Source organism: Nyctereutes procyonoides, unplaced genomic scaffold (genome assembly GCF_905146905.1).
Source record: "Nyctereutes procyonoides isolate TBG_1078 unplaced genomic scaffold, NYPRO_anot_genome, whole genome shotgun sequence".
Taxonomy (NCBI): Eukaryota; Metazoa; Chordata; class Mammalia; order Carnivora; family Canidae; genus Nyctereutes; species Nyctereutes procyonoides.
The window spans coordinates 28,201,167-28,226,117 of NW_026575020.1; the positions used below are offsets into that span (position 1 = coordinate 28,201,167).

Below are 24,951 nucleotides of genomic sequence, written 5' to 3' on the forward strand. Positions count from 1 at the left end.
ATTGAGTCCCACATCAGGCTCCCCATGGGGAGCCTCTGCCTATGTCTCTGTCTCTCTCTGTGTCTTTCACAAATAAGTAAATAAAATCTTAAAAAAAAAAAAAGAATCTATTTGATTTTGGGGTATCTGGCTGGCTTGGAGTGTGTGAATCTTGACCTCTGGGTCATGGGTTCAAGCCCCATTTTGGGTGTCGAGATTACTTAAAAAAAATAATCTTAAAAAATGAATCTATTTGATTTTGCTAGTGAATGTTTAGCCTAGAGAAAAGAAAACTTAAGAATTTCTCATATGTTGGGATGCCTGGATGGCTCAATGGTTGAGTGTCTGCCTTCCACTTAGGTTGTGATCCCGGGATCTGGGATCGAGTCCTGCACTGGGCTCCCCGTGAAGAGCCTGCTTCTCCCTCTGCCTATGTCTCTGCCTCTCTCTCTTTCAGTCTGTGTCTCTCATGAATAAGTAAATAAATCTTTAAAAATAAGTTAAAAAAAAAAGAATTTCACATATTAAGATGTGTCAGGTATTAAAAACATAGACTCTGTAACTCTAAGAGGATCTCTCTAAAACCAGTAAGTGGAAACCATAGAAAGGTAGGCAGTGTTCAGTCTGGGAAAGAAGTTTTAAATAATGGCTATTTAAAGATATAGCCACTCTGGGAAGCAGAGTGTCTATGAGGACACAGGAGATTATTTCTTAATTAGGTAGAAGACTGACCATGATGTTTTCTAGACAGAAGCCCAGAGGGGAGGGGGAAAAAAAAAAAAGAAAAAGAGAAGGAAAAAAAAAAAGAAAAGAAAAGAAAAGAGAGACAGAAGCCCAGAGAGGTTAAATGAATTGTCCAAGGCCACATAACCGGCCTATAGTAGAGTCAGGATCAGAGCTCATATCTGACACTTTCTCTTATTCTACCTTGCCTTCCTTTGCCTCAAAGGGAAAAAGTTAATGTTTGGGTATCCCAAAGCCAATCAAATGAGAAAGTAGAAGTTATATTTTTAAAATGTACACAATAAATAGGCACGTAACAAAGACACTCAACATCATTAGTCATTTAGGAAACACACATCAAAGCCACAAAAGGGGGGACGCCTGGATGGCTCAGCGGTTGAGCGTTGGCCTTTGGCTCGGGGCGTGATCCCGCAGCCTGGTTTCCCCTCTAAGTCTCTGCCTCTCTCTCTCTGTGTCTCTCATGAATAAAGAAATAAAATCTTAAAAAAAAAAAAAAAAGCCACAAAAGGATACCACTTCACACTCATTAGGATGGCTATTATCAAAAACCCAGAAAAAGGGGCGCCTGGGTGGCTCAGTCCATTAAGTATCTGCCTACGCATTAAGTATCTGCCTACGGCTCAGGTCACGATACCAAGGTCCTGCTCAGCAGAGAGTCTGCTTCTCCCTCCCCCTGTTCTCATGCATGTGTGTGCTCTCTCACCCGCCCTATCAAATAAAAACAACAACAAAACCCAGAAAATAATGAGTGTTGGTGATGCAGAAACACTGGAATTTTGGGATGCTTGGGTGGCTCAGCAGTTGAACGTGTCTGCCTTTGGCTCAGGACGTGATCCCAGAATTCTGGAATTGAGTCCCGCATTGGCTTCTACATGGAGCCTGCTTCTCCCTCTGTCTGTGTCTCTGCCTCTCTCTCTGTGTCTCTCATGAGTAAATAAAATTTTTTTTAAGATTTTTAAATTTATTTATTCATGAGAGACACAGAGAGAGGGAAAGAGAGGCAGAGACACAGGCAGAGGGAGAAGCAAGCTCCATGCAGGGAGCCTAACGTGGGACTTGATCCCGGATCTCCAGGATCACGCCCTGGGCCAAAGGCAAGTGCCAAACTGCTGAGCCACACAGGGATCTCCCAAAATAAAATCTTAAAAAAAAAAAAAAAAAAAAAAAGGAAGCACTGGAATTCTTGTGCACTGCTGGTGGGAATGTAAATGGGGCAGCCACATGGAAAGCAATTCCTCAAAAAACTAAACATAGAAGTACCATCTGATCTAGCAATAACACTTGTGTGCATACATCCAAAAGATGTAAGGATGGACTTGAACAGATATTTGTACATTACTTATGTTCATAGCATTATTCACAATCACTAAATGGTGGAAGAGACCCAATTGTCCATCCCATGGTTGAACAGGTAAACAAAATGTGGTGTGTTTGTGTGTGTGTGTGTATTATATACATATAATGTATATACAATGTATACATATATACAATGGAATATTATTCAGCCTTAAAAAGGAAGGAAATTTTGACAGGATGAACCTTGAAGATGTTATGCTAAGTAAAATAAATCAGTCACAAAAAGACAAATATTTCACTTATATGAGGTTTGTAGTCAAATTCAGAGAAAGTAAAATGATGGTTGCCAGAGGCTGGGAGAGGGAGGAAATGGGGAGTTAAGTGTTTAATGGGTACAGTTCCAGTTGGGGGAAAATGAAAAAGTCCTGGAGATGGATGGTGGTGATGGTTGCAAAACAATGTGGATATATCTAATACCACAGAACTGTACATTTAAAAATGGTAATTTTTTTTTTTTTACATTTTACTTATTTATTCATGAGACACAGAAAGAGAGGCAGAGACACAGGCAGAGAGAGAAGCAGGCTCCATGCAGGGAGCCTGATGTGGGACTCGATCCCGAGACCCCAGGATCATACCCTGAGCCGAAGGCAGATGCTCAACCACTGAGCCACCCAGGCGTCCCCAAAATGGTAAATTTTGTATTATGTATATTTTAACAATTATAATTTTAAAAAATGGAATAAGTCTGTTTTAAATAAAACTTTAATGAGGAAAATCTCCCTTCGTAGCTCCTCACCCTCTCTGAAACATTGGTATAGCCATTTTCTACTTTCTGGCATTGACACATAAGGAAGAACAGATTAAAGCTATCAGTGAGCCAAAAGCTGCCCTCTGAACCTGGCACATTTTGGAACAAAGAGCAACCTACGCAGGCCTGTAGTTACTCTTTTGACTTCATGGCCTGATTCTCAAGGCCAAAAACTATCTTCAACTCTTTGCGTGAGATTCTCAGTTCAAGGAGGAACACCAAAGCCTCTCTTTAGTCATCTGCTTATGGGTTGGGCCCTCCAGAAAACACAGTTGACTCTTAGTTCTAGAAAGCTAAGTAAGACTTGTATCAAAATGTAAGCCAGTGGCAAAACATCAATTCCAACATTTAAGTTCCATGTCCACGACTTGACTTTAATGCTGTCACAGGGAGGATCCTGCTCATGTTTTTTGTTGTTGTTATTTCTGCTCATAATCTATAATCCTGAAAGGCAGAACTTCCTGCTCCTTAACCTGAGGGCTAGAGGGAATATAGACTGAGTTCTAGGAAGGTGTTTTTGAAGTACCAACTGTATTCATATTCTTGAATATCAAGGGGCTAGTATCAATGCATTGGACAGATGATGTTGTTTTCTACTGTGTTCATCATGATCCCCCCAAATGAACATGGGTGTGTCTCCACCTAGTCAGGAGTAGCTAATCTCTCAGGTTTTGCTCCCCTGACTGCTAGATGCTATGGAAGTGGTCAGACCCAACTCTGATATTCTTTATATGCTGTTTCCAGAGTTAGACAGAAGGCAAATCACTGTAGATCTCTGCCTATAAAAAATGTAAGTCTAAAGTAATAAGATAGGTTTAAAAAAAATCACAAATCAGTATCAGAGTAATTAGGGTATGTGGTAGTTACATCTCATACCGAGGCGGTGAAATACTCTTTCTCCCAGCTTGCAAGCCCAGATCTCACTTGAATTTGGAGGAGGGATTTTCTTTTTAATATCCATAACCCAGCTGTGACACTTCCTTCCACCTCTACCTGTACATCTGTTTCCTACAGAGTGCTGCTGCTGCAAGTGAGATGCATGAGGCTTCTGTAGATGCTGGGGAACAAGATGGAACAAAAATGCTTCACACCTGGCTCCCAAATTACAGGAACGCTGGACTGGGGCCAACATAAGCTGGCACAGCACCAGCTGAAATGGACATCAATTAAGGAACCTGTCATCTTTCAAGACTGCAGGGTCTTTTTTTACTCTGCGATCCACACTGCTCTACAAACCAGCCAAGGCACCAGTGGTAGAGTTTTCCAGATGGGATCATTTCCCTTAGATTCCACACTTGCAGATTTATTGCAGAACTTGTTTTTAACTCCTGCCTTTGTTGTTAAAGCCTGAACTATTAATCCACATTACAATTTTATCTTTAATTAAATTTATTTGCCCTTAGTAAAGTGAGAAATTTGTACCTACATGAGCAGAAACAGTTTTAGGCCTGCCTAAAAGATGTATTGTTTACAAAAAGGCATTCAAATAACTGAGATTAGTGAAGGGTCAAAAATTCTTCTCTGTATACATCACTCCTACTGGGGTCAAAAGCCAGAAAGCCTTGATCAGACTACATTATCCTAGAGAAATGGACAGACCTCCGGGACTAAAACAGGCCTTCTTTGACCATCACATGCAGTGTTAGTAATCCATGGTATGTGCAGAAAGAAACTACTAGTGTCTAGTTAGTGGCAAATGTTATTTAAGAAAAACACCTTAAGAGTGTCAGCAATTAAAAAGGGACAAGAGTCTGGGAATTGGCCCAGCTGATCAGGATGATCACAGAAGTGCAGCTCACCATCTTTGCCAACGTGTTGGGTGTGTCACTCTTCCTGCTTGCTGTTCTGATTACTACGTGGCTGTCAACAATCCCAGATAGGAATAAAAGTGGCGCTTTCTCCGCCCCAGGGTTCCAGGACATAATTTGAGGCAAGATGGAGGGTAGGAGGGGCCTTCACACTGGACTTCATTCCTCCACACATTACAACACACATAGCAACTACACCTGGATCTTTCCAACAACTTTTATGTCTTTAAAGTCTTCCTTAACCCTATGGAACAAGAAGCTGCCACTGAGTAGGGCCCAGTATAGAGGCTTTCTTTTCTACTTCCTTACTCCAATATAAAAATATAGATATATTTGCTTAAAAAGTGACAAGATTCCACCTACTACCTTTTCTTGACTTTTGTCCAATGGGGCAGGACCTATATTCTGCACTGTACCTAAGTGAGCTGCTGTGTGGAAAAAATTCCATACAACATGAAAGAGTCCCATGATAAATAAATATCTCATCCACATTTAATGCATGTTCTGAGAGCTGAATTCCACTGCCTAAGGGGGCTGCCTGTTGCTGCCAATTTGCTTCTCATGGCAGAACCCTGTATGGCAGAGCTCTGACTAGGCTCTGCCGATGCTTGTTTAGAAAAGAGTCCAGCTGAAGATGAAAGCAGCTCTTCAAAGTGGGTGACTCCTTGGAGGCTATCACTTTAGGGCTTGGGAACGATTACTTATCAAAAATGCCTTCAGTGTGGAATATACTTTGGGCAAGAAGCTGACTTGTCCTCTCGGGTGTTCCACTGGAGTTTGCAGAGTTGGAGAGGCCTCGGGAGATTTGCAGTGATGGCAGAAACTGAAGAACCCAGTTGAAGGTAAGAGCCCCAAATCCACATTGTAGGTGGGGACAGGAGAGAGAGAAGGAATTTAAAAAAGCTTCAGACATCTGTCTGCACAATTCAATCTTGGCCCACCCCTCATCTTCCTCTTTTATTTTAAATAAACAGCTTCAAAAGGGGTGGTCCTCACATTTTTCTGCTGACTAAGGTCTCGATTTCCTTACTTTCCTCTACCAAGAGAGCCTGAAACCTCTAGCCCTCGGCATTTAATCAGTCAAAACCTAGTCTCTGAAGTAAAAGGACAAGCTAGATCAAGAGAAAGTATGTGTGCCACATATATAGCTAACAAAGGACTTGCATCCAGATTATATAAAGACCTCTCAAAACTCAATAAGAATTTAAAAATAGGCAGAAGATTTGAAGACACTTTAAAAATTGCACTGATGTACCTATTAGAATGACTTAAAACAACAACAGTACAATGTGGAATCAAGTGCTGGCAAAGGATGTGGACAAACTGAAATTCTCATACACAGCTGATGGGAATACAAAATGGTTATAGCTACTTTGGGAAAGTTTGGTACTTTCTAACAAAATTAAGCATACCAAAAAAAATAAAATAAAATTAAGCGTACCACGTATCAAATGACCCCTACATTCATACCTAGGTATTCACTTAAGACAAATGAAAACTTAAGTTCACAAAAAAACCTATATATGAATATTTGTTGTAGTTCTATCCATAATCACCTAAACTGCAAACAACCCAAATGTTCAACTGATGAATGGATAAGCATATCGTGGTCTATCCTACAATGAAATACTACTGTGTGACAAACAAGAATGGATTAGTGATATAAGCAACAACATGGATGAATCTCAAATGCATTATGCTATAATGAAGCCTCAAAAAGTTAACTGCTGTATGGCTAATTTACACAACATTCTGGAAAAGGCAATGTCATCTCTATGGGAGAAAAAAGATCAGAGGTAGGACTAGGGGTGGAGAGGCGTTGGTTGCTTGAGGGATTTTTTGTTTTTTTGGGTGATGGAAATGCTCTGTATCTTAACTGTGATGGTTATATGACTGTATGTTTGTTAAAACTGTTCAACAGAGTGAATTTTAATGTGTGTAAACAAATTTAGGTATCTGGGGAAGGGGATGAATTAGAGAAGCACTGTTGCACTCTGCTGGCAGGGGTGGGGGGGGGTGGGGAAGGGGGTGTTGGGATACCTGGGAATGCATATGGCCAGAGTGTGACAGGGCTGACATAGAACCCATTTTTACCCCAAAATTGGAGGCAACATTAAAACAGATTCAGATTTCTCTTGCAGTAAAAGGAACTATATTCTCTGTCCCCAAACTTTTCATTGTTGCAGAGACAATGCAATCTTCTTTACCAAGATAAAAAGATACAAAGTCCTGGCGTGGTTTCCCTCTCCCCTTTTCATTTCCTGTTTCATTTGGGCAGAGATCTCCCGTTTCTACAAAGAGCAAAATGTATACAAGTTTAAAAATCATGAGGGAAGGGACACCTGGGTGGCTCAGTTGGTTAAGTGGCTGCCTTCAGTTCAAGTCATGATCCCAGAGTCCTGGGATTGGAGCCCCATGTTGGGCTCCCTGCTTAGCAGGGAGCCTGCTTCTCCCTTTCCTTCTACTGCTCCCTGCCCCCGCACTTGTACTCTCTCTAATAAACAAAATCTTTAAAAAAAAAACCATGAGGGAAATCAGAGATTTAGGCTAACTAGAGACCTCTTGGTCTAAATGGGTAAATGTGCACAGAACCTAATAAAACTAAATCCTGAAACATTTTTTAAAAATAATAAACACCTGTGAAACTCTAATTAAAAGTATTCTCCAAGAAATCTGTCATGCTGTCAGTGAGTGAGGTTAAAAAAAACAAAGTATATCTGTAATAATAAAATTTATTTTAATGTCATCATTTTCTAATAGTGAAATGATGAGGATGGGCACCTCTGAAGGGGCAATATTTTGAAAGAAAAATTATACCAGGGGATCCCTGGGTGGCGCAGCGGTTTAGTGCCTGCCTTTGGCCCAGGGCGCGATCCTGGAGACCCGGGATCGAGTCCCACGTCGGGCTCCCTGCATGGAGCCTGCTTCTCCCTCTGCCTGTGTCTCTGCCTCTCTCTCTCGCTCTCTCTGTGTGACTATCAGAAATTAAAAAAAAAAAAAAAAAGAAAAATTATACCTTTTATAGTGTGGTCGGAGTTTCATAGAGAGCGAGAAGGTCGAGTAGCTAAAGATGTGTGTTCCATTATTCCCATTCTCATTTTAGTAGCTTATCTTCACACCTCTGCTTCACAGCTTACTCCTTCTAGTACTTCTTGGGTGCCTCAAGTGAGAGGAAGGAAATGGTACTTGGAAACTAACTAAACTAGAAACTCTTACCTCCCACCTTCGAAGAGCCCAAGCATAGAAGGAAACATACACATACAAACGCAGAGAAAGAGCTTTTTCATTTAAATGGAGGAAGCTGCCATGTCTACTTCTATAAGCAAAAATATTAATCATCCACCGTCTGGTTTTAATCCACACGCTCCTGATCCTGCATCTGAATGTATTGTTATCAGGGGAAGGAGCATTTCTGCTCAATCTTATTCACCAGCCAAAAACCTGAAAATGTGAAAACCACATCGGTGAAGTGCCTTCTTGGGGACCCAGAAAACTCTGAGCTGCTCCTTTTTTATTGTTTTCTTTCTTTTAAAATGATGAACAAATGTGAATTTTAGAGGGTCTGGAAAGGAAAAAAAAAAAAAAGCTCAAGTTACAGGTCCCTCATATCTTGGAGTGACACTATCCTCAGGGAAATTAGCACTTTCTCTTCTCTATTTTCCAAAGGGGATCCAGCCACACAACCTGATTGATATCAGCCCATCAGAGACAAGCTCGGGCATCCAGGTGCAACCCTTATTGAGCATTTACAAATGAAATGGCAAGCCCAAACAGCAAGTCTTTGCTTCTGGTCTCTGTTCTTCTGGTTTGTGCTTTGCTGGCAGTAAAAGCAGGGACTAACACGCCATTTGAATGAGTGTAAGCATGCTTCTCCCACTATCTGTGCTGGAGACCCTTCCCTCTCCTCTGGTTCACCCTAAAAAGGGTCTCAAAGCCAGTATGTGGGCTTGAGTGCCTTCAAAGCCATTAGTCACCACCCTTGCAGCCTCACTCCAAACTGCAAACGAGGCCACCCGTGACACAAAAACTCTGGCAAGATTAGAGCATAGCAAGAGCAGAAGAAACCACAATACGCCTGAGACTCCCAGGAGAACAATGACTAGTGCTGGTGGGGAACAGACTGACAGACAGAGCAGACAGACTCTAACCAGGCCTTGCTCTGTTTTCGATGCAACACAAATGTTTTCCATTAGAAGTTCCCTGCCCCACAAACACTCATACATGCGGCTATGAAATCCACATACTTAACTTCTGCTTTTCTGGCACTCTGACCCAACTACCTCTTCTTTTCCTCTGGAACAGAGCAAAGTTGAAAGAAGAGAGATTCTAGTACCCCCTGTACAAAGGTAAGGGAAAGAGAATCAGAATCAGATGCATGCTTACTAAGTACTATCTAACATGAGTATGACAGAAAAAGCTAAAGGGAAGGAGGGAGAAAACAAGCACGTTTCTTTTGCCAAGGGAGAAACAAATACTATAAAGCTCTGGCTCCTATGCTTTCAGTTTAAAGTGTGGCTTTACTGTCCAGTAAAGTCTGCAGCTGATCTTCATCAGGAGATGTCCATTGCCATTAAAAGCAGAATAAGCAAAAACCTCAGAAAACTCATTAGAAGCTTGCAAAATTCCAGTACTAAGAAAGCAGAATACTGGCTGATCAGTAACTGATATTTCAAACAGTCGGAACCAGCCGAGTATCACAACTGTGGGAAGAAATCAAACCAGAAAGCTTTACAGAGTCAGCAACCATCCTCCCACTGTCTAGTGGGCCTGGCCCAGGCTCATTTCTAATCACAGAGGTAGGGACACATGGCTGTGTGACTAATTAATCTCTTCCCTTAAAAGGAAGGAAGAAGAAAACTACAAATAAGAATTCAAAAGAACAGGGACGTCTGGGTAACTCAGCAGTTTAGCGTCTGCCTTCGGCCCAGAGTGGGATCCTGGGGTCCGGGATCGAGTTCTGCACTGGGCTCCCTACATGGAGCCTGCTTCTCCCTCTGCCTGTCTCTGCCTCTCTCTCTCTCTCTCTCTGTCTCTCATGAAAAATAAATAAAATCTTAAAAAAAAAATTCAAAAGAATAAAAAAAAAAGAATGAACACTGAAAAGAAGGGAAAAAGTGAATTCTTAAAGTGGCATGTAAGAAATAAAAGGAAATCCCCTATTCGGGCAGCTCTGGAGTTCCCTAATTGCACAAGAGCAAAGGACACCCCCCAATATGGATGCCTTATTAAGCAATTGCTCAACCTACACGCGTTGTGCAATTCCAACCCTCCAAAGCTTCTTGCTGCACATGTGCAAACCACGTTTTCCACTGCACTCTAGAATTAGGAACAGTTTCTCATTTTTCTCTTCTTCACTTTAGGGGGACTGTGTGCACGAGGGAAAAAAAAATCTGCTAGATAAGCATTCATTACAAATGAGCTTTTACATTATTTTATCTGGTTATTTCTGAGTTTACTTGTAGTTAAGAAACATTTGGATTTATTCTTAGGCAGCTAAAGATTCATTTTTTCCTGTCACTAACAATAATGATATCACAAAAAATTGTTCATGAAAACATTGAACCTTCAAAATCCTTTGTTCCAAATGGTGGCTATTCTGGAATATTTGGAGTACTTAAAAGTAGCAGTCCCTACTTTGCAGACAAAATTCCAATGGAAGCCTCGGTAAATCACAGTGTGTCTTATTAATCATGATCCTTTATTTTTAGAGAAATCTAGTGAAACAATCAACAAGAACAATAATAGGTATATACAACGATAAGGAAACCATGACAAGAAAACCCAGAGGTCATGCAGGAAAAGATAGATTTGACTTCATAAAAATTTTAGGTTTTACACTGTAAAAAAAATATAAAGATTATAATTTAAGCTACCAACCAGGAGACAATATTTGCATCATATAACTACAGTGTTTATGAACTCCCACATATCAATAATATATAACAATATAAAAATGAGTAGGGCCATAACTCTGCAAGTCAGAATGGAATATAAACAGACAGTAAATATACAAAAAGATCCTTTACTCCACTAGTAAGCAAATTCAAGTTAATATGAGATGCATTTTTTAACCCCCCAAAATAGCAGAAATTAAAAATTTTGCTCTGGGGTACCTGGGTGGCTCAGTGGTTAAGCGTCTGCCTTTGCCTCAGGTCGTGATCCTGGGGGTCCTGGGATCGAGTCCTGCATCAGGCTCCCCACAGGGAACCTGCCTCTTCCTCTGCCTGTTTCTGCCTCTCTCTGTGTGTCTCTCATGAATAAAAATAGAACCTTAAAAAAATTGGTCTAATACATAGTATTTGTAAAAGTATGAAGAAACAGACATTTGTAAACTGTTAATGGGAGTGTAAACTGGTATCTTCTTGGAGGGCAAATGGCAGTATTTGTAAAAACAGTAAAATTTGTGTATCTTTCGATAAAGCAATTCTACTTGTAGGAATCTATTCTAGGGGATCCCTGGGTGGCTCAGTGGTTTAACGCCTGCCTTTGGCCCAGGGCGTGATCCTGGAGACCTGGGATTGAGTCCCACATCAGGTTCCCTGCATGGAGCCTGCTTCTCCCTCTGCCTGTGTCTCTGCCTCTCTCTCTGTGTGTGTGTCTCTCATGAATAAATAAATAAAATCTTAAAAAAAAAAAAAGAGGGATCCCTGGGTGGCGCAGCGGTTTGGCGCCTGCCTTTGGCCCAGGGCGCGATCCTGGAGACCCGGGATCGAATCCCACTTCGGGCTCCCGGTGCATGGAGCCTGCTTCTCCCTCTGCCTGTGTCTCTGCCTCACTCTCTCTCTCTGTGACTATCATAAATTAATTAATTAATTAATTAAAAAAAAGAAAAAGGAATCTATTCTAGAACAGTATTATAAAAATATAAGGATTTAGGTACCAGGAAGTTCATTTTAGTACTGTATGTAATAACAAAAATGGGACATAGCTAAACAGCACCTAAAAGATGGTGGGAATCTATACTGGTACAGCCAATAGGGAAACCACTATGGAAATTTCTCAAAAAACAAAAACAAAAACAAAACAAAATTAGGGGCGCCTGGGTAACTCAGCAGTTGAGCGTCTGCCTTTGGCTCAGGGTGTGATCCCGCGGTCCCAGGATTGAGTCTCACATCAGGCTCCCTGCATGGAGCCTGCTTCTCCCTCTGCCTGTCTCTGCTTCTCTCTCTGTCTCTCATTAATAAATAAATAAAATTTAAAAAAAGTTAAAAATAAAACTACCATACAATCCAGCAATTCCACTCCTGGGTGTTTATCTGAAAAAAATGAAAACACCAGTTTGAAGAGATAAAAGCATCCCAATGTTTACTGCAGCATTATTTACAACAGCTAAAACATGGAAGCAGCCTAAGTGTCCATCAACAGATAAATGGAAAAGAAGATGTGATATAAGTATACAATGGATTATCATCCAGCCATGTGTAATGAAACCTTGCCATAGCGAAATGAGTCAGAGAAAGACAAATTACTGTATGATTTGACTTATATGTGGAATCTAAAAAAAAAAAAAAATCAACAACAAATGAACAAAAACAGAAACACAATCAGAGATATAGGAAACAAACTGTTGGTTACTAGAGTGGTGAGTGGTTGGGAGGGAGTGGTTGAAACGGGTAAAGGAGATTAAGAGGTAAACTTCCAGTTATAAAATAAATAAGTCACAGGGATGGAAAGTACAGCATAGGGAATATACACAATAATATTGTAGGAATTTTGTATGGTGACAGATGAACTACATTAATTATGGAGATTTCACAATGTATAAAAATATAAAATCATTATGATGTACACCTGAAACTAAGAGAACACTGCATGTCAATTCTTCAGTAAAAAAAAGGTGCATAAATTTTATCTATAAAATGGAGTACGATACAACTTGAAAAAGACTAGTGTAGATTTATACATACCAATTCAGGAATAGCTGCAAGGTATATATATTAAACAACAACAAAAAATATACAACATGCATTTTTATTAGAAAAGCTAATATTCTGTATTATATTATAATACTATTTTGTATAATATAATATTCTGTATTATAATATAATATTCTGTGTTATATTATAATTACATTATGTATGTCTGTAAGAATGGTTACCAGACTGTTATTTGCAATCATCTTTGGAAGGAGGGGCTGTACTTTTTTATTCTACAGTTCTATATGATTTTAATATTATTTCAGGGAGCATGAATTACTTCTATAATTAACAAAAACAGTCTACCTTCAGTTTCTCAACATGATGGGGTAGATGGTACTGAAGTAATCTTCCCACCATAAACAGGTTTAAAATATCTGAGGCAACTGTTTGTAGGCAGTGGACAACAGGCAGTGCAAGACTGTGATCCCTAAAACACCAAACTCATTGAGAAAGAGTTCAGACTGTGGTTACCAGAGGTAGGGATAGGGAGAAGGCAAACCAGAGGAAGGTCGTCAAAAGGTGCTCCCATTACAAGATAAGTACTAGGGATGTAATGTACGACACAATGACTACAGTTAACACTGCTGTATGATACATCAGAAGGAGAATTTTTTTTTCTTTTTATTGCATCTGTATGAGATGATGGATGAGTCAGCTAAACTCCCTGTGGCAATCATTTAAAAATATATGAAAGTAAAAAGAAATATATGAAAGTCAAACCATCATTTTGTACACCTTAAACACATACAATGATGTATGTCAATTATTTTTCAATACAACTGGGGAAAAACACTAGAAATATTTTTTGTGATTAAAGTCTGTTTCCCCTTCATGAGAGAAAAAAAAAGACTTTCTCTCTGAGAAAAGAGAAATTCATAAAATGAACCCATGATCACTCAGTCCTCTGCTTGGGGATAATTTTCCAACCACGACACAGAAAGCTGAATCCCAAGGAAATTATGGTGGTCCATTTGAGCTGAAGAGGCAGAGGCAGAATTTGAGGTAGCTGAAGGAGATGGAATCAGCAAGTAAGGAAGAGGACAGGAAGAAGCTGTACAAAGAGAGGACATGAAGTACATTTGAGAATCTTCGCTGAATAAGGGGATAAAGGCTGGACTGTACATATGCAACTAAGACCACCAGAGGCTGATCAGAAAGCAGCTGCCGCAGGGTGGTGAGTGGAACAGAAAGCGATCCCACAGCAGTGCACGAAAAGCACTGCTTTAGGATGGGGGAGTTGGGAGTTCCAACACTGCCAGAGTGAAGAGGTTTTAACACCTTGTTAATACTCCTTGGCAATCATCTTAGACTCCAGTGGAGCCACACCCTAAGGAGAGCTAATCTAAACCTGCCTTCATAAGGCCCAGCAGGTTAAGTCTGCCTTTGGCTCTGGTCAATATCCCAGGATTGAGTCCTGCCTTGGGCTCCCTGCTCAGTGGGTAGCCTGCTTCTCCCCCTCCTACTGCCCTTCTCCCTGCTTCTGTGTTCTTTCAAATAAATACATAAAATCTTAAAAAAATATATATACATTCATAGATCCTAAAATGCAGCCTAAAACAAAGTCTGCAGGGGAGACAGGGCTTGGAAGCTAACAAGTTACTGCGGCTTGGGAAACATCCTAGGTTCCTTCAGAGCTGCCCTAATATTATGTAAAAACCAAGCCTACAGAAGTTCAAGATGATAAAGCAGTAATTTAACTGCCTGTTAAAAACAAACACCACAAAGGTACTCTCCAGAGGAAGGTAACAAGATCCAGAATCTCTCTAACAAATTATCCAATGTCTAGTGACTATAAACAAAAATCACTAGACACAAAGAAACAGGAAAATGCAATCTACATTCAATAGAAATCAAATGTGATGGCCCACATGTTGGGACTTGCAGGCAAAGACTTTAAAGGCAGCTATTATAAATATATCCAAAATATTAATAAGAAAGATGTTCATAAATATGACCTTAATGAGTAAACAAATAGGGATGACAGCAGAGAAAAGGAAATTATAAAACAGAATTAAGTAAAAATTATTTTTTAAAAGATCTTATTTTGGGATCCCTGGGTGGCGCAGCGGTTGGGTGCCCGCCTTTGGCCTGGGCGCGATCCTGGAGACCCGGGATCGAATCCCACGTCGGGCTCCCGGTGCATGGGGCCTGCTTCTCCCTCTGCCTGTGTCTCTGCCTCTCTCACTCTCTCTCTCTCTGTGTGACTATCATAAAAAAAAAAAGATCTTATTTTATAGAGATATTATTTTAAAGATATTTATTTATTTTAGAGAGAGCAGGAGAGAGTGTGCGCAAGAAGAGGCATGTGGGGGAGGGAGAGGGAGAGAATCTCAAGCAGACTGTGCTGAGCATGGAGCCCTACTTGAGGCTCAATCCCACAATACTGAGATCACAACTGGAGCTAAAACCAAGAGTCTCGGGCTCAACTAACTGAGCCACCCAGGCGCCCTCCCTGCCAAGTAGAAATTCTTAAACTGAAAAGCAAACGAGTGAAATAAAGTTCATTGGCTAAACATTATATTGAAAATGGCAAAGAAAGAGCCCATGAACATCAAGACAGATTAACAGAAACTAAGTAATCTGAGGGCACCTGGGTGGCTCAGTCATTTGAATGTCTCACTCTTGGTTTCCACTCAGGTAGTGATCTCATGGGTCATGGGATTGAGCCCTGTGATGGCTCCATGCTCAGTGGGAAGTCTGCATGGAATTCTCTCCCTTTCCTGCCCCTCCTGCAACTTGTGTGTTCTCTCTCTCTCTCCCTCTCTAAAATAAATAAATATTTGGGGCACTTGGATGGCTCAGAGGTTAAGTATCTGCCTTTGGTTCAGGTCGTGATCCCAGAGTCCTAGGATCGGGTCCCACATCCATCTCCCCACAGGGAGCCTGCTTTTCCCTCTGCCTGTGTCTCTCTCTTTCTCTCTCTGTGTCTCTCATGAATAAATAAGATCTTAAAAAAAAATATTTAAGAAAAAAATAGAAACTAAGTAATCTGAAGGCTAGAGAGATAAAACACTAAAGATAAACAGAGACTAACATATGTGTGAGACTACTTAAAAATGTCTAACATATACATAATTGTAATTCCAGAGGGTAAGTAGGGTAGGAAAAAAAATAATGTCTGGAAGATATCCCAAATTTGATGAAAAATACCAACTTACAGATCCAAAAGGGTCAGTGAACATCAAGCAGGATTAATGTAAAAAGAACTATACCTATGCACATCCCAAACTTCTGAAAAGTCAAAGATAAAAAGAAAATACTCAAAGCAGACTCACCCCAAAAGATACATTTTACAGAGAGGCATATGAATGCTGATTTCTCCTGAGAAAACACTGGGTGCCAGGTAATAAGAGAACCACATTTTCAAGATGCTGAAAGAAGAAAAACCCTTCAATCCAGAATTCTATATCCAGTTTTTAAAAATATCCTTTAAAACCAAAAATAAAAGGGGTGAGTGGGGGAGAAAGAGGCATTTTTAGATAAACAAAAGCCAAAGAATTTGTGATGAACCACCTGCTATGTCCTTCAGGCTCAAGAGAAATGATTATCATCTGGAAACTTAGATCTACTGAAAAGAAGGAAAAACACAAAAAGCATAAGTAAATAAGTAGATAAATATTAAAGTCTATATTTCTTTTTGTTTGCAATTTACTTAAAAGACAAGTATTTAAGTTTGGTTCTTTAAAGTAGTAATATACTTATATGACTGAGCAATTCTATTTCCAGCTATTTACCCCAGAGAAAAATAATGGTAAGGTTTATACTATATGAAAAGCCAAAGAGAAGACAAATGCACTAAACAAGAGGGAATGGGTAAATGGAATTATATTATTTTAAGATGATTACGTTTGTAAAGTATGAAGCAGAAAACAGGAAGCATAGGTGTGAAATGTAAAAAGGTACAATAGTTACCTTAAAATATATTCTGAAAAGGTAAGGATGCAAATTATTAGCCCTAGAACAACAACTAGGAAAAAAATTTTAAGGGTATAGTTAAGAATACAAAAACAAAGATTTCTTAAAACAGAAAATCATAATGGAAAATTTAAAAAACTAATCATAAAGGAAAAATAAAAAAAACAAATTTCATCAAAATTTAAAACATTTGCGTTTCAAGATTCCGTCTTTAAAAAAATTTAAAAAGCTAGTCCTCCACTGTGAAAAAATATTCACAGGACACATATCTGACAAGGATTTGTGTCCAGAATATATGAAGAATTTTTACAACTCTATGAGAAAACATCAATATCCCAAATTTTAAAAATGGGCCACAGATCTGGACATTTCTCAAATGAGGATCTATAAATTGCTAATAAACACAAGAAAAGATACTCCTCATTAATTATGCAAATGCCAATAAAACTAAAATGAGACCATATCACACTTTACTAGAATGGCTAAAATCCTAAAGATTAGCAAATGTTGGCAAGGATGTGAAACAACTAGAATTCTCAAGCACTGCTAGTGGGAATATAACATGGTGAACTCGCATTGGAAAACAGTTTGGTAGTTTCTATAAAGTAGTAATATACTTATATGACTGAGCAATTCTATTTCCAGCTATTTATCCCAGAGAAATGAAATATATATCCACAAAAGACTTATACATTAATGTTCACAGCATTTTTATTCATAACAGCCAAATATATCCCAAAGTTGATGAAAAATACCAAATGTCCAAACCCAAAGTGAATGGATAAACAGACTGTGATATATCCATAAAATGGACTACTATTCATCAATAAAGGGAATGAACCACTGGAAAAACACAACATGCATCAGTCTCACACATATCATGCTGAATAAATGAACAAGACATAAAAGTACACATTGTATGATTCCACTTATATAAAATTCTAAAATAGGCAATACTAATCTACAAAAATAATTAGGGGCACCTAGGTGGCTTAGTCACTTAAGCATCTGCTTTTGACTCAGGTCATGATTCTGGGGCTGAGCTCTAAGTCCGAGACCCTTGTCAGCAGGGAGTCTACTTCTCCCTCTCTCTCTTAAATAAAATCTTTAAAAAACTGGATCAGTGGTTGCTTAGGATAGGGAGAGGGAATGGGGAGATTAACTGCAAAGGGGCACTTAGGAATATTTTGGGGGATGGTAAATTCTATATCTTGATTGGGGTGGTTATTATATATTATTATATAATATTATATAACATATATATTATATATGATCAATACACCCAAATGTATGATTTTACTGTATGTAAATTATATACCAACAAGTTGATTAATAAAAGTAAAGGTATTAACTTTAATAAAGATTACTTTTTTCAGATATCTAAAATTTTAAGTAAAAACATGATATTCTTTTTTTTTTTAATATTCTTTTACATATGTGAGAATTACATTAAAGAAAATAAAGGGGGATTCCTGGGTGGCATAGCGGTTTAGCGCCTGCCTTTGGCTGAGGGTGCGATCCTGGAGACCTGGGATCTAATCCCACATCGGGCTCCCGGTGCATGGAGCCTGCTTCTCCCTCTGCCTATGTCTCTGCCTCTCTCTCTCTCTCTCTCTCTCTCTCTCTCTCTCTGTGTGTGACTATCATAAATTAAAAAAAAAAACTTAAAAAAAAAGAAAAGAAAATAAAGGGTGGGACAGGAAGTAGGGAGACAGATGTTTGTATCAATAGTTAAGTCCTCTCCTTAGGTATCATACTTTTTCCTCTTGCCCATTTCAACTTTGTCTTTTATTATGGCTCATGTTTATTTAGTCTTTTTTTTTAAAAAAAGATTTTATTTATTTATTCATGACAGACAGAGAGAGAGAGAGGCAGAGACACAGGCAGAGGGAGAAGCAGGCTCCATGCACAGGGAGCCCAATGTGGGACTCGATCCCTGGTCACCAGGCTCACACCCCAAGCTGAAGGCGGCGCTAAATCACTGAGCCACCAGGGCTGCCCTGTTTATTTAGTCTTGAGCCAAAGATGATTTGTATGTATGTCCGTTGATAGGCAGGCAAACATTCATCACTGACCTTCAGGTTTTTATGCATCAGTTACCCCCATCAACCAACTCCGTAAGTGCCTGTTCACCTCCGAACAATTCTGCCTGTAAAGTTTGGAGCCCAAGGCATTTTTCTGATTTTTTGGTCCTTATAAGTTGCACCATCACTACTCTTAAGTTTTTTGCCCTTGGACACACTTCCAGAATGATGTGTATCATCCTGTGCGTAAGTTCAGTCCCTCTTAGAGCACCCTCAAGGGCTTCCCAAAAATAAGTTCGTTCTCCAAAGACTCATATTCTAAACCCTCAGGTATCTTTGGACTGCGGGGCATTCCAAGATTTGAAGAACACCTAACTCAGAGAGAAAGAATCAGGTAAATTCAATCTGAGCATCCAGTCCCCTCATATGAACTTTTATTTCTTTGTTCATTCTCAAGAATGCTTATGGGAGAAAATATAATCTCTCTAAATCAGGTCAAGAATTCCTAAGCTCCTGGTGAGAAATCAAGCTCCTGGTGAAAATAGAAAGACTGTCAAAGAAGAGAACTAGAGGTATACCAAAAATGTTTGTTCAACCACTCTACTACTGTATTTATATTCAATTAAGAGTGTATGCTCTAAACTTAGATTGCTTGGATTTGATTCCTTCATTATTACCTGTCATCCTGGACAAGTTCTTTCATAAAGTCAAATTCCCACCAGGTCTTTTGTGACATTCAAATGAGATAATGTAAAGCATTAAAACAGTACCTAGTACAAGATAAACACTCATTAAAAGTCAGATATTTTGCTCAGGGCCCTCCTGGTAAAAGAGATCAAGACGTGACTTTTCACATATGCTCAGGAAAAACATATTTATAGCATTCTGAATACAGCTTTCTGAAGAGCTCAGAAAGCTGTCTGGCAAACATGGAGGCAGAGTATATGAACTCTTAGGTAATACGCCCTACATTCTAAAGTTAAAGATAGAATGAGGAAGAAGACTATTTTACCAGATAACTTTATTATTTTTATCTGGGCTAAAATCTTTGCCTGATGACTACAACCCTGGCAGCCATCAAATTCCTAAAACCAGTTGTTCTCAAAGTGTGGAATTCAAATCATCAACATCACCGGGGAACTTGTTAGAATTAAAATCTTTTTCCCTCTCGAATAATCAGAAACCACTGGGGTTGGGCCCAGCAACTCTTTTAACAAGCCCACCAGGTGATTCTGATGAATGCTAAAGTATGAGAATTACTATCCTAGAACAAAAAGAACACCTAGCCATTGACCTATCCATAGCATGAGCATAAAGATAACAGAGGTCCATTTGGGGAATTGGGTTTATAAATTAGGCAGTAACTGATAAATGTGAAAGTATTGGAGTAAATGGAAATAGTAATCAGTAATTCTATAAATTTATAAACAATTAGTAAAAAGCTAAGAGCATAAAAAAAGTGAGAGAGGGCAACAATGAGGTAGGCAGAGAGATGTACATAACACATATGGTCAACACCAAAAGGCCATTGATGAAATGAGTCATCAAAGCATTTAATACCCTTCAAATGAGAAGGGGAAAAATTTTTTTTATAGCATTTGCTAGATAGAAACCAGAGGGCTTCTCAAAACACTGCATAACTTTTACTAAGTTTATACCCCCATCAAGAGCTTCTTCCACTAAATAGGCAAAACAGAAAAGGAAATAGATACAATTCATAGTTCATTTCTAAATATCTGGCTGGACATGGTTTTCCTTTAGGTATCTATGGACTGATAGGAAAATGTAAGGAGAAGAAACGGATTCAAAGGGTGAAAACAAAAGATCTTATCTAGCATGGTGACAAAGGAACATCCATGTTCCTATTACCTAAAACAAAGAATGTTGCACCCCTCCCAAGTTTCCAAAAGCTATCATCTCATTAAATACAAAACACCTCTTGTATAAAGGCAACCAAATAAAGTTCAAAAGTTATTCATAAATAGCTATCACGTCATTATGAAAAAAAATGGATGAGCATTCTAATAGTAAAATGGACAAAGAACACAAGACAGTTTATGAGAAATGTAATACCAATATATATAACCAACAAGCATAAAAGTTTTAGTAATTAAATCAACTCTACTTCAAAGAATGAAAATAAAAACAATAAAATATTGCTTTTTGCCCATCTCTAGCAAAGTTAGAAAAAATTGAACCATTCAGTATTGGTGAGGATGCTAGAAAACAAATACTCTCATATACTGCAGTTTAAATGGCTTATCTTTCTTTGGAGGACAATTTAGCATTATCTATCAAAAGTCTTAAAAATATACATACCCTCTTTGACCTACTAATTGCACTTCAAAAGTCAACAAAAGATGTTTGTAAAGATTTCTGCCCAAGGGGTCATCATTTATAAAGCTGAAAAGCCAGTAACTTTCTAAAATGTCTAAAAGTTGAAGACTTCGCAAATATTATGGTATGTCCACCCAAGTTAATATACTGCATCGATTAAAATTCATGTTATAGGTGAACATGGAAATATATGCAGGATATATTTATTGCTAAGTGAACAGAGTACATTACAAAACAGTATATATAATCTGATTCTGTTAAAAAGCAAAAAAATTTCACAAATGTCTGCCTATCTACCCAACCAGGATAGAAGGATCACAAAATCTTTACTTTCCTTATTGATAATTTTGTTTTTTTTTTCTTATTGATAATTTTGATTATCAAGATTTTGATTTTTCCTAGTATTTCTAAAATAAATATCTATTTTATAATACAAATAAAGGTTATTTTTGTAAACAACAAAACTTAAAAAGCATAGACCTCTGAGTTAAATAATTCTAACTTTCTAATATCCCAACTATCCAATATCCCTGTCATCCCTCCCTGTCTACTGTGTTCACTGCCATGAATTTGGTATCTAGAATAGTGCCTAATACACAACAGTCAATAGCTCTTAAATGGGAAAATGCCATCTTACCTGCCATAAATCATAAAGAATTACTGCTAGGTGGATAGAGGACAAATGGAAGCAGGTCATTAAGAGCCAACTGACAGTTGTATTCCTAAGAAATCCACTTATGACTTATTTTTTTAAGAAGTCAATTTTTAGAAAAATTTCATTTGGTTTGATGTTAGTATGTAGATAAGGAATTGATTTTTGTATACTGACTTTATACCAAGCAACTTTGTTAAATCCACTTATTGTTATTTTATTTTCTTTCAGATTTTCCAAGTATGTTTCACATTATTTGCCAATAAAGATAGCATTAGGTTTATTTTTTCCCCTTTTCAACCATTTTTCTAAGATTTTAATTTTTTTTTTTGAGAGACAGTGCATGTGTGTTTGTGGACGTGTGCACACGAGCCAAGAGAGGGGCAGAGGGAGAGGAGCAAACAGACTCTTTGCTGAGCAGGGAGCCTGATGTAGGGTTTGATCCCGGGACTCTGGGATCATGACCTGAGCCATAGGCAAACGCCTAACCAACTGAGCCACCCAGGTGCCCCTCCAATCATGTTTTAAATACTTTCTTTTTCTTGTCTCACTGTACTGGCTAGGAACTCCAATATAGCCTGAATGGAACTGGTAATTACTACCCTTGTATTGTTCTATTTTTTTACCTGCTTGGTGGTTATATAGTTCCTCATTTTGTGGCAATTTTGTTTAATGCATTTCAATATGTACATTTCATAATAAAAAATGTTAAAAAAGAAAAAGCAACAAGAGAAGTAAGCAATGAAGAGCTTAGAAAAATTCTCCAGTTTGGAAGGGTTGTATTAGTTACCTATTGCTGCTATAGCAGCAATTTAATGGCTTAAAACAATACAATTTATTATCTTACAGTTCTAAAGGTCAGAAAACCTAAAATCAAGGTGTTCACAGGGTGTTGTCAGTTTTGTCAATTGACAAGGTGTTGACAGTGTTCTTGGAGGCTCTGTGGGAGAATATGCTTCCTTCCTTGTCTTTTCTGGCATCTAGAGGCCACCACATCTCATCTTTAAGGCCAGCAGCATACTATCTCCAAATTTTTCTCTCTGGGACCTCTAGTTCTAACATCACATCTCCTTTTTCTGACTCTTAATACTCCCGCCTTCTAATAAGGATCCCTGTGATTACATTAACCATACCTGGACAATTTAGGATCATCTTCCCATCTCAAGATCCTTACTTAACTACATCTGCAAAGGTACCTTTGGCTTGTAAGGTTAACATTCAACACATTCAGGAATTAAGAGGTAGCCCATCTTTAAGGGGCCATTATTCTGTCTACCACAAAGTGTGAGGACATAGGGCAGATGCAGAACACCAGTTGGAAGCTTTTTCACTGCTACAAATCAGTAGCACTTATAATCAACATTTCAGACAGGCCAAAGGGTAAACTACCGTACTAAATGGGAAGTGGCCAGGGGCGCCTGGATGGCACAGTTGGTTAAGTATCCGGTTTCAGCTTAGGTCATGATCTTAGGGTCCTGCAACTGAGCCCCACGTCCAGCTCTATGCTCAGTGCTGAGTACTGAGTCTGCTGGGGATTCTCTCTTCCTCTGCCCTCCCACTTGTGTTCTCTCTTAAAAAAATAAAAAATAAAAAAATCTTTAAATAAATAAATGTGAAGTGGCCAGGGAGTAGAATTTCTTCTTGATATGGTAGGCCACAGCTCCAGTGAGGAGGTCAGAAATTGCCATATCGCTTATGTGAAACACAGATCAGACACAGGAAACTAGCTCTGGTGTAGTAGCTCCACTATATACAGAACAGCAAATGTAGAAAATAAATTCATTTATTAAAATTGCAGGCAGACCAGGTGGCTCAATGGTTTAGCGCTGCCTTTAGCCCAGGGCGTGATTCTGGAGACCCGGGATCGAGTCCCACGTTGGGTTCTCTGTGTGGAGCCTGCTGCTCCCTCTGTCTGTGTCTCTGCCTCTCTCTCTCTCTCTGTGTCTCTCATGAATAAATAAATAAAATAAAATAAATAAAAATAAAATTGCATAGCACCTGGCCTCCTCCCCACTCCCTTCAGGGTGGTAACTTGGTAATAAAAACTTATATCAACTTATATCAACTTGAGAAGGAGATTCTAAATAGTATTTGTAGACAAAGAAAGAATCTCTTGAGAATCTACATAATCTATTTTGGAGTAAATATCAGACCTGAGGAAATGTTTTTTTGTTCAAAGAAATAGAAATGGCCAAAATCAGATTGTAGAAATCCAAGTTGGGGCCTTTGAAAAGGATCTGCAACATACAAAAGGGAGAACATAGCACATAAAGAGATAGAGAAACAAAACATATTGGGGGGGGGGGAGTCAAATGAAGAAGAAGATATTCTTACACAGAATTGTAAAAATCAGACATTGTGAAGTATGATGAAAGAAAAATGACAAAACAAAGACAGATAAAAGGGACTTGGATAAAGGTGGGCAAAAATATAAAGGTTCCAGGACAATACAGGGAAGTGACGTAATGAAACATATAATGCAATAGCAGATGTAAAAATTGAGTTAGAAGTAGTAAAACATCAGCATTATAAAAATCTCAATCAATTCCAGAGAAGATAAACTTGAGAAGCTTTCCAAGGATGCAGAGGCAAAGCAAAAAGATTTTAAAGGAGGCAAAGCAAAAAGATTTTTAAAATGATGCCAGAGTGGGACGTCTGGGTGGCTCAGTGGTTGAGCATCTGCCTGTGGCTCAAGGCATGATCCTGGAGTCCAGGGATAGAGTCCCCACACTGGGCTTACTGCATGGAGCCTGCTTCTCTCTCTGCTTATGTCTCTGTCTCTGTCTCTGTGTCTCTCATGAATAAATAAATAAATCTTTTTAAAAAATGATGACAGAGAAAGAGATGTAAAAGAGTGAAGAAAAGAACAGAACATTATCAATCAAGGACACAAGAGATGAAAACTTTCCTGGTCCAAAGATCGAACTGGATCTGTTTATTAAAAAGCTCATTATGGGGGATCCCTGGGTGGCTCAGTGGTTTAGCGCCTGCCTTTGGCCCAGGGCGTGATCCTGGAGTCCTGGGATCGAGTCCCACATTGGGCTCCCTGCATGGAGCCCGCTTCTCCCTCTGCCTGTGTCTCTGCCTCTCTCTCACGCGTGCGCTATCTCTGTGTGTGTGTCTCTCATGCAAAAATAAATAAAATCTTTAAAAATATTTAAAAAAATAAAAAGCTCATTATGCACAGAGACCAACATCTAAATAAATACTCATACAATCTGGAATTCAAGATTATAAAAACTTGTTAAATCACCCATTTTGGACTAAAAGAAGAGTTTGCCTTCAAAGGAAGACAAGTCAAACTTTTCTCCAATTCTTCCTCATCATTAGTGCAATGGGATAATACCTATAGCTTTAAGAAGAAAAAAAAGTCGACCTAAGCTAAGTTGCCATTTATGTGCAAGGGCAAAATAAGAACAATTTCAAAATGTAAGTGTTCAAAATCAGTCATGAAGAAGGTCCTTGA

General features: G+C 38.8%; 1 protein-coding gene and 1 pseudogene across 3 annotated transcripts in view; one reads left to right on the top strand and one right to left on the bottom strand.

Moving 5' to 3' along the window:
• The window catches only part of SMG6 (SMG6 nonsense mediated mRNA decay factor), a 238,147-nt gene that overhangs the window by 87,494 nt on the left and 125,702 nt on the right, over positions 1 to 24,951 (bottom strand). The window lies entirely within an intron of this gene.
• On the top strand, positions 4,607 to 4,710 carry LOC129509681 (dolichyl-diphosphooligosaccharide--protein glycosyltransferase subunit 4-like; annotated as a pseudogene).